This window comes from Bos javanicus, chromosome 5 (genome assembly GCF_032452875.1).
Source record: "Bos javanicus breed banteng chromosome 5, ARS-OSU_banteng_1.0, whole genome shotgun sequence".
Lineage (NCBI taxonomy): Eukaryota > Metazoa > Chordata > Mammalia > Artiodactyla > Bovidae > Bos > Bos javanicus.
Window position 1 is genome coordinate 38,562,938 of NC_083872.1, and position 15,302 is coordinate 38,578,239.

At 39.0% G+C, this 15,302-nt stretch overlaps 1 protein-coding gene across 2 annotated transcripts in view; it reads left to right on the forward strand.

Moving 5' to 3' along the window:
• The window catches only part of PRICKLE1 (prickle planar cell polarity protein 1), a 113,799-nt gene that overhangs the window by 47,584 nt on the left and 50,913 nt on the right, over positions 1-15,302 (forward strand). The gene's annotated exons all lie outside the window — the stretch shown is intronic.

Genomic DNA, 15,302 nt, shown 5'->3' on the forward strand with positions numbered 1-15,302 from the left:
AGGGTCTTTGAGTCATTTTATTTCTAAATGGGGGCTGTCGAGCATTTCCAGGTGAGCAGATAACATACTTGTTTTTCAAAAACAAATCCCCAAATATCTCTTTTATTTTTCTCATAAATAGATATTTTTATGTTTTAAAGGAAGATTTCTAAATACAAACACAAAGTAAGGGGCCTTAAAGGAGCTTGATGAAAGTAAAGGAAACTATTTCATGGCCACTGAGCTATGATAAATCCTTTTCAAATCTAATACAAATAATTGACATTCATTTAAAGCATACTTTGTGCTAAATGCTTAGTTACTGTGTCAAGTGACATATGATCAGTATTGCATTAAATGCTCCCAGCAATCTTGTTCTTATTCCCATTTTACAGATGAAGAAACTGAGTCTTAGAGTGATAGCTAGTTTTCGTAAGGCTCACACGATGAGGAGGCTGAGTGGAGAGTCTGTGTGCAGCCAGTGACTCCAGACTCGGGCTCTGAGCCATCATACTGTTGCCTTCTTCCTGTCAGAGCGGTCTACTGTCCTGGGAGAGAAAAATGCTCATTTATGTACCCTCTCCAAAGTGAAGTGGAGTTTAAGGAATCTTAGAACAAACCTTTATTGGCTTAGGTTGTGTCGAGTAAATACATTTATTGATTTAACTCTTGAAACATTTCCATCTTTTAATGTGTCCAAGAAGGTCTTAAACAAAACCAGGGAGGTTTATGACATACGATGTAATTCCTTATTAACTTGACGAGGTGGGATGGTTTTATGTTGTGCTCATTGTAGTTGATTTTCTTACCCCGGCTCAACTGCCAACTGGAAGAGATATCAAATATTCTTCTCTAGGACATTGGATTGTAATTAAAGGGCTCTTCTGTTCCACTGCTTCTTTTACTTTCTCTGAAGTCCAAAATCAAAACCAGAACTCTAGCATACTTGACATTTCTTTCAGTCTTGTGCATTAATAAAACTTTTTTTTCTTATTGTTTTGTAAGGAATACATTTAGAAAGGCACAAAGGACTCTTATTTCTTTAAAAGCATAATGTATAAATATGTGACTTTCAGATGCAAAAGTGACTGATCTCTTAAACCTAATGCAAAGTTCTTAATAACTGACTACATACATTAATCACTGAAATTTCTAGGAAAATGGAAATTGCTGATGGAAGACTATGATAAGGATTATAGAGGTGCCTGCTCATACCAAGACAGCTGTCAGCTGTCCCATTAAGAAAGGGTGCGCTCTGTTTCCAGGGCAGGAAATAAGACCACAGTAATATAAAGATACAGATAAAAATTTCTGATTGTATTATTTTTGGAAACATTTTAGTCGTTTTCTAATGATAGAATTTGAATATTCAAATAGTTGTACTCTCAGGAGACTATTTAGCATCCATTCAAGCTATCAAAATACCTTATTTTTTTCTTAACTATTTAAATATTATTTTAAGTATGTATCCTTTAGTAAAATTCACAATTTATTTTAAAACCATAAAGTACAACTAATTGCCATGTGTTTTCTTGAAGTTGACATAGTGCAGCTACCAGTATCTCACTTTTGAGAAATCAGAGAAAATGAATGGTTAGGTCAAAGCTCTGGTGTCTTATAACAAGAAAAGGAGGGAATTCCCTGGTCATCCAGTGGTTAGGACTCCATTCTCTCACTGCCGAAGGCCAGATTCAATTCCTGGTCAGGGCATTAAGATCTCACAAGCTGCATGGTGTGGCTTTAAAAAAAAGGTGGGGGGCGGGGGGAAGGTGAAAAACTCTTTTAAGTGTAGCATTGCAGTGCATACTCAAATCACACATGGGTTGCCATTTCCTACTCCAGGCATCTTCCCAACCCAGGGATTGAACCTGTGTCTCTTAAGTGCCCTGCACTGGACACTTTACCATAGACTTTACCACTAGCGCCCCCTGGAAGCCCCATCACAGTCCAGTCAGTTCAGTCACTCAGTCATGTCTGACTGTGTGGCCCCATGGACAGCAGCATGCCAGGCTTCCGTGTCCATCACCGACTCGCGGAGCCTGCTCAAACTCGTGTCCATCGAGTTGGTGATGCCGTAACAGTAAACACTATAAATTTGTTGTATGAGTGAATCAGTGTGACGGTTAAATGTCTTCTCAAATTACCAAATTGGTATCAAGTCCATTTACTTGGTCCATGTTGCTGGGTCTTGTTTCCTTTGTTCTTTGGTGCATTTATTCAAGAATAGTCTCCCCTCAGGCCCTATGTAACATAAAACAGATAATTCAGGGGACATATTTGTGTTGAGTGAGGTGCTTTGATTTAGTAACACCCAAGTGGGATCTTTATGTTGAGATTTTATATATATAGGAGTGGTGTGTATATAACGAATATGTATACAAGAATGGAGAAGGACCAAAATAGCTCTTTAGGTGAACTGTATGTAGTTTTACCAAACAGTTAATTTAAGAGCGTTCATCCCCAACAAGTATGAGTTAAATCCATGATTTGGGGCATGAAACTTAACGAGTCTTCGTAGCAAATGGGATGGAAAACCGTACACACCTGCACTTCACGTTGGGGAGAGGCCCCTTTTGAAGGCTGGAGACACCGGAACGTGGGAAACCAGATGCCGGGAGCACTGGGTTAGTTCTGGGGCCCTGGATCCTGTGTTCAGGAGGGCAGTCCATGTCCAGCCTCACTGAGGAGGGAGCCAGATGTGAAACTGATCAAGGAAATATAGCAATTGGTCAGAGCAGAGATGAGCTAGGCTGGTAAGTTCAATTCAGTTCAGTTGCTCAGTCGTGTCTGACTCTTTGTGACCCCACAGACTGCAGCACTCCAGGCTTGCCTGTCCATCACCAAGTCCCGGAGTTTACCCAACTCATGTCCATCGAGTCGGTGATGCCATCCAGCCATCTCATCCTCTGTCAACCCCTTCTTCTCTTGCCTTCAGTCTTTCCCAGCATCAGGGTCTTTTCCAGTAAGTCAGTTCTTTGCATCAGGTGGCCAAAGTATTGGAGCTTCAGCTTCAGCATCAGTCCTTCCAATGAATATTCAGGACTGATTTCCGACTGGTTTGACCTCCTTGTAGTACAAGGGACTCTCAAGAGTCTTCTCCAACACCACAGTTCAAAGCATCAGTTCCTCGGCACTTAGCTTTCTTTGTGGTCCAACTCTCACATCCATACATGACTATGGAAAAAGCCATAGCTTTAACTAGAATGACCTTTGTCGGCAAAGTAATGTCTCTGCTTTTTAATATGCTATCTAGATTGGTCATAACTTTTCATCCAAAGAGCAAGCATCTTTTAATTTCATGGATGCAGTCACCATCTGCAGTGACTTTGGAGCCCAAGAAAATAAAGTCTGTCACTGTTTCCATTGTTTCCCCATCTATTTCCCATGAAGTGATGGGACTAGATGCCATGATCTTAGCTTTTTGAATGTTGAGTTTTAAGTCAGCTTTTTCACTCTCCTCTTCACTTTCTTTTTTTTTTTTTCTGTTCTTGTGGTATTTATTTATTTAGAATTATAGTTGGTTTACAATATTAGATTCAGCTGTACAACATAGCGATTCAGTACTTTTATGGATTATACTCCATTATGTCATTAGAAGATAGTGGCTATAATTTCCTATTCTGTACAGTATGTTCTTTTTTTTTTTCTCTCTTTTTTTTTTTTTTATTAATTATTTTTTTCTAAATTTTTAAAAGAAAATCCATCCTGAACCCTCCTCCCTCCTCCCTCCCCATACCATCCCTCTGGGTCATCCCAGTGCACCAGTCCCAAGCATCCAGCATCGTGCATTGAACCTGGACTGGCATCTCGTTTCATACATGACATTTCACATGTTTCAATGCCATTCTCCCAAATCTTCCCACCCTCTCCCTCTCCCACAGAGTCCATAAGCCTGTTCTATACATCAGTGTCTCTTTTGCTGTCTCGTATACAGGGTTATCGTTACCATCTTTCTAAATTCCATATATATGCGTTAGTATACTGTATTGGTGTTTGTCCTTCTGGCTTACTTCACTCTGTATAATAGGCTCCAGTTTCATCCACCTCATTAGAACTGATTCAAATGTATTCTTTTTAATGGCTGAGTAATACTCCATTGTGTATATGTACCACAGCTTTCTTATCCATTCATCTGCTGATGGACATCTAGGTTGCTTCCATGTCCTGGCTATTATAAACAGTGCTGCGACGAACATTGGGGTACACGTGTCTCTTTCCCTTCTGGTTTCCTCAGTGTGTATGCCCAGCAGTGGGATTGCTGGATCATAAGGCAGTTCTATTTCCAGTTTTTTAAGGAATCTCCACACTGTTCTCCATAGTGGCTGTACTAGTTTGCATTCCCACCAACAGTGTAAGAGGGTTCCCTTTTCTCCACACCCTCTCCAGCATTTATTATTTGTAGACTTTTGGATCGAAGCCATTCTGACTGGTTCCTCTTCACTTTCATCAAGAGGCTCTTTAGTTCCTTTACCCTTTCTTCCATAAAGGTGGTGTCATCTGCATATCTGAGGTTATTGATATTTCTCCTGGCAATTTTGATTCCAGCTTGTGCTTCATCCAGCCTGGCATTTTGCATAATGTACTCTGAAGTTAAATAAGCAGGTTGACAATATACAGCCTTGACGTACTCCTTTCCCAATTTGGAACCAGTCCATTGTTCCATGTCCAGTTCTAACTGGATATGTTTCTTGACCTACAAACAGTTTCTCAGGAGGCAGGTAAGGTGGTCTGGTATTCCCATCTCTTTAAGAATTTTTCACAGTTTTTTGTCAAACTGTAATCAATAAATCAGAAGTAGATGTTTTTCTGGAATTCTCTTGCTTTTTCTATGATCCAGCAGATGTTGACAATTTGATATCTGGTTCCTCTGCCTTTTCTAAATCCAGCTTGAACATTTGGAAGTTCTCGGTTCATGTACTATTGAAGCCTAGCTTGGAGAATTTTGAGCATGACTTTGCTAGTGAAAGGTTGTTGTTGAATCACACGAAGACACTGGGATTCTTGGCCCCGAGAGGAGAAGAATTCAATCCGGGGCCAGAGACAAGGCTTGATCGCTCAGAGCTTTTGTGTAATAAAGTTTTATTAAAGTATAAAGGAGATAGAGAAAGCTTCTGACATAGGCATCAGAAGGGGGCAGAAAGAGTACCCACTTGCTAGTGTTAGCAATGAAGTTATATACTCTCCAATGAATCCAAAGAATGTCTGGAGGTTGTAAAGACTTCACCAGACCTACTCCCATAATTTACATTTTAAGATGACAGAATTAGCCAGAAGGTTTAATCCAGTGACTGTCCTCAGGCAGGATACATCCTTGTAAAGACCAGGTCTACTCCCATAATTTATATTTTAAGATTACAGAATTAGCCAGGTTTAATCCAGAGACTATCCTCAGGCAGGATACATTATTGTTATATAATCCTAAGGAATGTAGAGAAGAAAAAAAAAAAAGTTTGTCCTTTCTTCCTCCTTGAGAATTCCGGACCCCTCTCTCCTTGGGGACCCCTAGACTCCTTATCAACCTGCCTAGGAAATGACTCTCTCACTAGCGTGTGAGATGAGTGCAATTGTGCGGTAGTTTGAATATTCTTTTGCATTGCCTTTCTTTGGGATTGGAATGAAAACTGACCTTTTCTAGTCCTGTGGCCACTGCTGAGTTTTCCAAATTGCTGGCATATTGAGTGCAGCACTTTCACAGCATCATCTTTTAGGTTGGTAAAGGCCAGGAAAATTTTGCAGGGCTCTGTCGCTTGTAGCAGCTGGAGGCATTTTTCACCTTGGCTCTTTGTGGTGAGTGCCACCCACCACCAACATTCTTTTCTCAATTCCTAGTTTGATTTCTTTCTTTAGCATCTTTATTTCTGGAAACAGACCAGAGTCCACTTAGATTCCCACAGCTCTGATTCTGTGCCTTTCTGCCCATAGCTGCTACTCCTCCCAATGCTGGTCTCTTATCGTCCAGGTCTCCCTGTCTTTTGGCCTCTGCACATTTGAACCTTTCATTATATAGTTCACTGGAAGATGTTTATGTCTAGACCGAGACTCTTTTTAATCAGGTACTGCTTTTACTCCCTGTGTTCAGTTTGTAGGTAAATTATGATGTGGATATGCTAACCTGTGCTTCCTTCCTTTGCCCTCTGGAGTAGCTGTGAATGCGAAGGCAGAAAGGTACTGTGTCTTGGTAATCAGCATATTCCTGCACCCAGCACCAAGTCTGGTGCACCTCAAGCAGCCCATAACTCTTTATTGACTGCTGACTCTCTTCACCTACATCTCAAAGTTGTGCTTTCCACTTTGTTGGCTGCCTGCTGCCAGGAAGGAGGGGCAGTTTTCCTCCAGCCATCTGAATGTCTCAGTTTTCTCAGTGGTCATGTAATGACCACTTTCTTGCCATTATGGCTAATACTGACCTTATTCTGGCCCTCATTTCTCTCCAGTCTCTTTAGACTCTGATCCATACTAGGTCTTTGTTGGTTGAAAAATCCAGCTCAAAATAGCTTCTCTGAGAAAGAGAACTTGTTGGTTCATTCAGCTAGAAAGTCTAGGAGTAAATCTGCAGTCTTGCTTGTTTCTAGTTTGTTTGAACACTTGTGCTCAGTGGTTCCTAAGGACTCCACTTCTTCATCTCTTGGCATATTTTTCTCCTTACTGGGTTCATTCCCATACAGTATCATCCAATATGGAAGCAGTATGCACACCAACAACTGTAACTTTACATCTTTCTCATTTAGAAAAGTCCCAGATGGAGCTTATATGCCATCAGTCATATACCATCTCTAAGCCAGAAACTGGCCAAGGAAATGAAATATTCCAGTTGCCAAGGTGTGAAAGGGTCTTATGCTCGGTCCGAAACTCCAGTACTTTGGCCACCTCATGCAAAGAGTTGACTCATTGGAAAAGACTCTGATGCTGGGAGGGATTGGGGGCAGGAAGAAAAGGGGACAACAGAGGATGAGATGGCCGGATGGCATCACCGACTTGATGGACGTGAGTTTGAGTGAACTCTGGGAGATGGTGATGGACAGGGAGGCCTGGCATGCTGCGATTCATGGGGTCGCAAAGAGTCGGACACGACTGAGCAACTGAACTGAACTGAACTGAAAGCCAGGAGTAGTGTCTGTCCTACCAAAACCTCTGTAGACTGAGGGGAGGGGAGGGAGAGCTTCCTAAAGAAAATAGTTTTTATAAGAAAAATTCTTTGGAAGGAATGATCCTAAAGCTGAAACTCCAGTACTTTGGCCACCTCATGCGAAGAGTTGACTCATTGGAAAAGACCCTGATGCTGGGAGGGATTGGGGGCAGGAGGAGAAGGGGACGACAGAGGATGAGATGGTTGGATGGCATCACTGACTCGATGGACGTGAGTCTGGGTGAACTCCAGGAGTTGGTGATGGACAGGGAGGCCTGGCATGCTGCGATTCATGGGGTTGCAAAGAGTCGGACCCGACTGAGCGACTGATCTGATCTGATCTGATGTCTCAGGAAGACAAAACCTGTAGGTATCTACCATAGTGTGCTGTATATACTTTTCTTTGTCCTTCCTCCATGGTTTAGACGTGAGTGAATTTGGTCTTTTGTGTCCATAAGATAGTTTTATCCTTCTAGGAACAGAAATCTGTTTCTTTTTTTTTTTTTTTTTCCAGTATACTCTTTCAAAATACTGTGCCTTTGCCCGTAACTCTGGGGGCAGTGGACATCCGGGTACAAAACATGGAAGGAGAGGCAGTTCATCAAAGAGGGTGCTGTGTCCACAGACCCTGCTCTGGGCTTTATAAGTCATGTCACTTCATACAGGTTTAACCTCTCAAGTGCTTAATTGTCCACACCTCACAGGACTGCTGTGAGGAGTCAGTCCCTGATTGTATGCAGAGCTCTTAGCATGGACCTGGCTCATCAAAAATGCTTAATACATTTTATTGCTAATAATCCATCGCTATTTATCTATCAATAATAATAATGACCATGCTGACACACTGTTACTGGCCCCTCTGCTAGCCTCCCATGAGTTAGGGAAGGGAAGCTTCCCTAACCCTAACCCTAACCCTGCCAACTTTGGATTCCTGAATTCACCTGATCCCCCATCCACCGGGGGCCAGGATAGGCACAGCTGCAGGAAGGCACTTCTTCCCACTTTCTCTCTCTCATCCATCAGATCTCAGAATCAATGAATTTGTCCTTCATCATTGGAGAGGCCTTTCTTGACCACCACCCCTTCCTGCTCCAATCCCCAATTATTATTTTCTTTCATAGCACTCTCTTCCTTTATTTTTCTTACCACCATTTTAAATTATTTTTTTATTTTTATGTTTTTGTGTATTTCTCCTAACTGATGTAAGCCCCACTTTAGACAGTAAGTAGGAGCTCAATAAATATTTCTCAGTAAAATAGATTAATGTCAGGTGTTTTCTGGAGCTACTTAAGGGTCATAGGAATTTTGTTGAGGATACAATGAGGAATACCAGAGAGCTAGACAGTATGGAGCTAGTGATGGGGAATATTGAGAGAGATGGTTGAAAAGGAATCATAGGCTGGTTTGTCATAAGACCCTTTTGTGGGGAGTCGGGGGTACAGTGATGAAGAGGGTCAGCAGAAAAAGCTGTCTGCTCCATGAAGGTGGATGCCAAGCATGCGACATTCATTTCAGTTTAGTCTCACTTTTTCAAAGTGGATTTTGTCTGTATTTAGCATCTTTGTCAATTTTATATATTCTCTCTCTTTCTTTTTGTGGTGTGATTTGGAGGTATGAGGAGGTGCTGGTCACACTGTCTATATACTGTACAATCCCCTGAGTACTTTGAATGGAAACTTTATAAGTAATGGCTATTTATGATTGTTATCTAGACTTAACAAATCGTTATTTAATAGACAATGAACTAATTCACTCACAGTTGTTATAATGTAATTACACATACCAATTTAAGGGGCAAATGTTAGAGTTCATGTTCAAAATATAAGTCCTATTTGTAATGTGAATTATTCTCTATGGACAATAAAATTTGTATTCACTAGTATGAAATACAAAACAAAGACAAACACAGTTACTTTTCAGGGATCAAATTCTTAGAAATAATTGAATGTCTAAGGTCATCACAGATCTAATCAGTGCTAATTGGAGCATATTAACAGAATCATTTATTTAACTTCAAAACAATACAGGTTTATTTTCAAACATTTAGAAAATACAGAAAAGAAAAAAGAAATAAAACATCTATAATCCTGTTTCCTAGAATAGCATTGTAAACATTTTGTCATGTATCTTCCTTTGTTTTTTTCTCCCATTCATGAATTTTTAAAGCATACAATTAGAATCATACTGTACATATGTCATATAATCTGTTTTTAAATTTTCATACATTATTAACTACTTTCTAAATCTAAATATTATCTGTAACTGCACTGTTCAGTACTGTCACCACAGCAGCATGGGCTGTTGAGCACTAAAATTGTGGCTAGTTAGAATTAAAATATCCTGTAACCACAAAAAACTCATCACATTTCAGAGGCATTACCAAACAAAAAGGGGTAGGGGAGTTCCTCATTATTGATTTTTATATTGATTACCTAATGAAATACTGGGTTAAATAAGATGTATTAATAAAATTAATTTCACTTTTTAAAAAGCTTTTTTTTCATGCATCTACTTTTAAAGTTACAGAAATCACTTGTGGTCTTATTTCTGTTGGACAGCACTGGCTCTATAGCATCGTTTAATAGTTGCATGGTTTTATACCACACGATTTTGTAATTATTTAACCAATTCTTGATCCCATCATGTTGAATCTTCAAGGTGCTTCTTGTTTTTCAGTATTAAAAATTACTTTGGATACCCTGTATATAAATCTTTTTGCACATCTGTGATTGTTTCTTAGGATTTACTGATAGAAGTAGAAATCCTGGGAGAACAGAACTTTTTAAATGAGAAATGATATTATAAATAAGTGAAGAAGTAAAAAATAATGCTTTTGCTTTTCACTGTGTTATCATTCTCTTTATAGAGAAAGATACACTTCTGATTATTAACCATTCCCATTTTGCCTTGAATCTAAAACACCTTGTCAGCTATATTCAAATAAATCAGAATTAGCTATGACTAAATTGTCTTCGAAAAGTCACCTCTGAATTTTCATGTTTTATGTGAAATGCAAAGGGTTAAGGGTTAGACTCAGCATTATTCTTCTTCCTAAATTAAAACACACACACTTTCTCAGCTGTTGATTGTAGACAATCATGAAATGGAAAAAGTTAACAATATATAGATTTTTAAGCCTTTCTGATTAATATTTGTAAAACTACATGGTGTGAAGGGGGAAGGGGATATGAGCCTAAGAGATCCTTTATCAGAGACCCAGAGTATTTGATCTATCATTGGTGGAAAGGTACCATTATTTAACACTATTTGTTATCCCAATGAATGCCAAGTTGCTTCAATTGTGTTCTGATTCTGCGACCCTATGGATTGTAGCCTGCAAGGCTCCTCTGTTCACGGGATTTTCCAGGCAAGAATACTGAAGTGGGTAGCCATTCCCTTCTCCATGGAGTCTTCCCAAACCAGGGATTGAACCCACATCTCTTATGTCTCCTGCATAAGAAAAGGGTTCTTTACCACTAGTGCCACCTGGGAAGCCTTAACACTATTTATTGTACGTTGAAAACAAAGCCTTAGGATATTTAGCAATACGACATATATTCAATGAACACAGTTGTGCTTTTCTTGTAATAGTAAGTGGACAACATACACTGAATTTTTTTCCATCCCGTGGCCAGTAGATCCTCTGTGAAGCCTTCCTTCCTTCCTTAGGATCTTTGCATGTTGTATTTTTTTCTCTAGTGTCTCAGGGATTATTAGGGAAAATGTCAGGAATCTTCAGGAGCTACTGAACTCTTATTTTGTTTCCCCAGAGGAATAGTAAAGAAAATGCCAATTCAAGAAAGAGAACTTATGTTTGTCTAGGCAAGTTAGCATTATTGAGGATTTATTGGACTAAACAGTGACTTGAATATAATTTCGGGAATGATTCATGGTGTTTCTGAAGTATAAAATAATGACTTTCAGGTTCTCTGTCAGTGTTTCATTTAAAATAATGAATTACATTGTCTACCAACTGAAGAAGCAGAAATAAAAACCCGTAATTTAATCCAGCTTAGCAAATTCTTTCTTTTTCATAAATTTGGAGCTAATGAATTTAAAGATGCAACTCTACCTCCATGAAGCAGAACTCCCAAGCTGGAGTTTTCTCCTTATGAGTGAGAGAAGAAGAAAAGACAGACTTTCATTAGAACAGTATTCAGAACCACAAAAAAATTTTTTTTTTACTTCCTGAAGATAATTTTATATAAGACTCTACTATTTGTACATTTTGAATTGTTACTTAGTCGCTTTGTCTTCTTTCCAGAGGAGGTGATCATCCAAGATAAAGTATTTACATAACTCTTATTTCTAACTTGCAGTGAACACTTTCCATCTTGCCATCTGACTGCAAAGAGAGGTTCTCCATTTATGTACTTTAAAATGAGTCTTCAGTGAAGACCATCTTTTAGAGACTTCAGTGTCTGCCTCTCATTGAGCATACATGAAAATACACCATGTACTAGCTTGGGATAGTTTTCAATTTTTGATCAGATATATTAGCAAAAGATCTGAAATGACCTGACTTCTCTAAGAGTCACATTTTTATCCCGTGGTGGCATTTTAAATAAAAGGTTAGTATTTTATTTCATAAAAACAAGTAGCAAAGTATAAGTGCTTCATCCTTGACTGGATTAACTCCTGTGTCTCCCAGTTAAGTAGGAAAGCAGCTGCCATTCTGCCCATTAGAAGTATGAAAAACATTTTTAAAGGTCATTCATTTAAATTTCTTTTAACTTGTGTATATAATTAATAGCTTAGTTTAATTCCACATTAAATCTTTGCCATCTGCAGGATTATCATGCAGTGGTGATATAAAAGTCCCACAGGAAGATGTTTAATTAAGTAATTAAGACTACAGAAAATGCTTCCAGAGAAATATTTTGATTACAAATAAAATCAAAGTAAAATATCTAGTTTTGAAGGACTAGAAATGTTTTCTAATTAAAAAAAAAAAAAAAGCTGCCATTTTTTTAGTGTAATTTCGTAAATGTTCCCATGTGTTTCTAACCCCAGAGCAGAAAGTCTAAATCTGACACACCCATTCACTTAATTCTGTGCAGAGGGAGAGGGGCTGTCTTCAAGGGAAGTTGCCTTTAGTGGTGGTACTTTAGAGGCAAAGAGCCATCTTTGGGTTTCCACATGAAGATTTTAGATGCTACAAGGACTGTTTTCTGTGAGAGAGAAGAGGCTGTGCAATCCTTTTAAAAAATTAGCACAGCTCATTCACACATCCATCATATGGATTTCACATCCACATTAGGTATATGATTATTATTTCTTGATTTTAATCATGCTCAGTGGATTAAAAAAATTTTTTTAGAACAGTTTTAGGTTCACAGTAAAAGTAAAATGAGAGGAAGGTACACAGATTTTCAACATACCTTCTGCCCCCACACATCCGTGGCCTCCCCCACTATCAACATTCCTCACAAGAATGATCCATTAATTGCAAGTGATGAACCTACATTAGCATATCATAATCACCCTAAGCCCATAGTTCACATTACGGTTCATTCTTGGTGTCGTACATTGTGTGGGATATAGCCATACGTCGTTGTCATATGCAGAGTATTTTCTCTGCCCTAAAGATCTTCTGTGCTCCATCTTCCCCCAGCTCTTGGCAACCGCTCACCTTATTACTGTCTCCAAAGGTTTGTCTTTCCCAGAATGTCATATGGTTGAAATCATACAGTATGTAGACTTTTCTGATTGACTTTTTTAGTAATATTCATTTAGTAATATTCATTTATGTTTCCTCCATATCTGTTAATGGCCCCATGGCTCCTTTCTTTTAGTATTGAATAATATTCCATTATCTGGATGTACCACAGTTTATTTACCCATTTACCTATTGAAGGATATCTTAGTTGCTTTCAAATTTTTGCACTTATGAATAAAGCTGTTATAAACATCCGTGGGCTTTCCTGGTGGCTCAGAGGGTAAAGAGTCTGCCTGCAATGCAGGAGATCCGGTTTGATCACATCCATATTTGTGTAAACATAAGAGGAGAAAGGGAATGACAGAGGATGAGATGGTTGAATGGCATCACCGACTCAATGCACGTGGGTCTGAGCAAACTCTGGGAGATGGCAGAGGACAGGGAAGCCTGGCATGCTGCAGTCCATAGGGTCACAAAGAGTCAGACGCAACTGAGCGACTGAATAACAACAAGTTTTCGATTCCTTTGGATAAATTCCAAAAGAAGGTAATTGCTAGATCCTATGGTAAGAGTATGATTAGTTCTATAAGAAACTGCCAAACTGTGTCTCAAAGTGGCTGTGCCATTTTGTATTCCTACCAACAAGGACTGAGCTTTCCTGTTGTTCCACATCCTCAGTGGCATTTAATGTTGTTAGTATTCTGAATTTTGGCCATTCTAATAAGTATGTCAGGGGATTTGAGCAACTGTGAGAATATCAAATAGAGTCTCACTGTCATATTCCTAATTATATCAAATCCTGCCTGACTGATAGAATATAAACATTTCCAGCAATTCAAATTCAATACATTTAACTTTTGCATAATGCCTGCAATTTTTAAAATAGTAATATTTTATTATGAAATGGCATTTAAAGATAGATGTAAAACCAGGCTTAAGTGTTATGTCCTTGCCTTTATAAATATGAAGACTTCTTGCAAATGTTTACTTTTTCTCAAAACTGAAGAAGAGTTCTTCTTTTGGTGACCTTTTTAAGTTTTATGTAGAAGTGTAGTTGATTAACAATGTTGCATTAGTTTCAGGTCTACGGTAAGGTGACTGACTCAGTTATACATATATATGTAACTTTTCTTCTTCAAATTCTTTTCCCATTTAGGTTATTACAGGATATTGAGCAGCATTCGTTGTGCTACATAGTAGGTCCTTGTCGGTTATCCATTTTAAATACAGCAGTGTGTACAACACGTCAATCTCAGCTTCCCAGGTGGCTCATTGGTAAAGAATCCACCTGCCAAGCAGGAGACGGTTTCAATCCTTGGGTTGGGAAGAGCCCCTCGAGAAGGAAATGGCAGCCCACTCCAGTATTCTTGCCTGGGAAATCCCAAGGACAGAAGAATCTGGTGGGCTACAGTCCTTGGCGTCACAAAAGAGCTGGACACGGTTTAGCAGCTAAACAACAACAACACGCCAATCCCAAACTCCTTACCTGTCCTTCCCCCATCCCTTCTCTCTAGTAACCGTAAGTTCGTGAAGAAGAACTTTGCTTAAATAGAATTTTTTTCTTGCCACAGTGAGACTTTCACACAAATGTAGCTTTCTCATGTAAATTTGAGAACGCTTACACTTCATTTTATTTGTTTAATTGCTTTATGGCAAAAAAAGATAGACAATAACATTTTAGATAGATATTAAAGAATATAGAGTATATATAAATTTTTTTAGTTGTATTTATCCACATATTTACCATGTTTCATATTCTGTTCCTTTTTATAGATCCAGATTTCTTTTCTTACTGTAACTTTATTTATTTTGGGCTGTGCTGAGTCTTCACTACTGTGCAGGCTCTAGCTGTGGAGGGCCACTCCCTAGTTGCAGTGCTCAGGCTCCTCACTGCGGTGGCCTTTTCTGTTGTGGAGCGTGGTTCTAGGAGTGCAGGCTTTAACAGTTGTGGCACAGGAGCTTAGCTGCCCTACAGCATGTGGGATCTTCCCGAATCAGGGATCCAACCCATGTTTCCTGCGATGGCAGGCAGATTCTCTAGCACCGAGCCACCAAGGAAGCCTCTAAAATTAATAGATTATACTTATCATCATCATGGAACTTCGGTAGTTATTCTTTCTCAACATCACTACTTCTTGATCATGCCTTACTTATTTTAAGAATTTTCTTTGTTGAATTTTTAACATTTTCATTTCCATTTTATAAATGAGAAAATCAAAACACAAGAGTTAAGAAGATTTGGGTAATTTTGAGACCCAGCCCACTGTTTTATTCACTTCTGCGTATGAAATTCAATGGACGTACCTTTATTAAATCCCCTTTGCATGCCAGACACCAGCCATGTCTTCATGGGCTTCCAGTAAAGTCTTTTCATGACAAGTTGTCCTGGGCATGAGATGGGCCCTCCTGGAGTGCTTGTTGCCTGCTTAATGAATCTTTAGAGTTGCATCTCGAGTTTGGAAGAAGGAGAGGAGGTGGTTTTCCTTAAGGAAAACAAACCCTTAGATTCTGCGTTTTCCCAATAACCCAATCTGACTT